The sequence below is a fragment of the Sinocyclocheilus rhinocerous genome, unplaced genomic scaffold (assembly GCF_001515625.1).
Source record: "Sinocyclocheilus rhinocerous isolate Xijiao unplaced genomic scaffold, SAMN03320098_v1.1 scaffold286, whole genome shotgun sequence".
NCBI classification, from domain to species: domain Eukaryota; kingdom Metazoa; phylum Chordata; class Actinopteri; order Cypriniformes; family Cyprinidae; genus Sinocyclocheilus; species Sinocyclocheilus rhinocerous.
Window position 1 is genome coordinate 884,853 of NW_015632405.1, and position 1,459 is coordinate 886,311.

Here is a 1,459-nt window from a genome sequence, read left to right on the forward strand (position 1 = left end):
CGCTGCCTTTTCACAAGATTTAAATAGTTCTATTCTAGAACGTGTTATAGTTTGGTGGGACATGTAGTTATTGAGACGTTCTAGTATGCTTCAGATATGTGTGTTGTCTGGTTTGTATATTACAATACTGTTTCCTCATGACGATCTGGTATTATACTTATGTTCTTAAATTTCGTTAAAAGTATTACTTAAGCATTTCATACTGCATTTTTATATATTTTTACTATTGTTTGAGTTGTGGTTCTCATCCTTGTGCTCATTTCGTGACCGGTTAAAGTTCTATACAACCAGTTGTTTTGCTTCTCTAGGTCTATTCAAATTTATTTATTTATTTTTCAGTCACCTTTTTTTTCATGTCTTTATCTGTTGTTTCTTTAAATGCTAGAGGGCTCACTAATCTCACTAAGAGAAAGGCTGTTTTCTTATATCTCAAACAATTTAAATCTGATTTTTGTTTCCTCCAAGAATGTCACTCATCAGTAGAGGATCTTAATTTCTGGAGGTCACAATGGGGACTGGACATATGGATGTCTCATGGTACGACACATTCAGCGGGTGTATGCATTTAAAAAAATCTGTTTAAAGGGAAGGTGTTACTCAGTGCAAGTGACATAGGTGGAAGTTGTAAGGGAAACAGGTCAATTTAGCTCAAAGGGAATCATTTAAGATTTTAAAGGGAATTTGGACAGAATAATGGTTTTACGGCTGATCACTGAGTCGGTCAGCGATTTATTGAACGAGCCATATAACATCAACTCTGCATGGATATTAATATCCAAAATATAGTGAAAACACTATTTATTAGCACAGTAACAAGATCGGCAGTTTAAGACATTAACTTGTAAGCAAAAAACACAAGATACTTCTCTTTTCAATATGAATAAGACTTTATTGGATAAATCTAAGACATATAAAACTAATATAAACTCTTTTAGTGTCATTTAGGTGCATGGAAAGGCAGTTTCTGTGCCATTCTGTGAACAAGGACATGTTTTGTGAAGACCAGAGGTTAAGAGGTCTGTAAGGAATCTCAGTCTGTTCTTTGTCTTCTAGGTGGGGGGGGAAAGTCAATCCGAAGAGCTCGTGATCACTATCACTGGTTTACAAGTGACGGTCATGCTGTGCATCTCTTTTGACCATTAATCTTGATTACTTGCCCCAAAATTGACAATCTCCTTGGAATTGTCAATAAGTGTTCTTTTGTTTAAATGCTGTGAGCTACTCAAAGCTGTTAGTTGGTGGGCTTGCTTCAGGCTTGTGGCGCCAGGATCTGATTTACGAACATCCTGTGTCTTGGGCCTCTGTGGAATTCGGCTCCTCGTGTTTCAACCATGTTCTTGATAGAATCTTAAATTGTCTGATTCGGTCTGATACCCTACAAGGAGAAAAAGAAAAACAGGTTATGCAGGAGGGAGATGCAGGGAACAGGGATTGGGTGTTCTGCAAAGAGAGTTGGAGG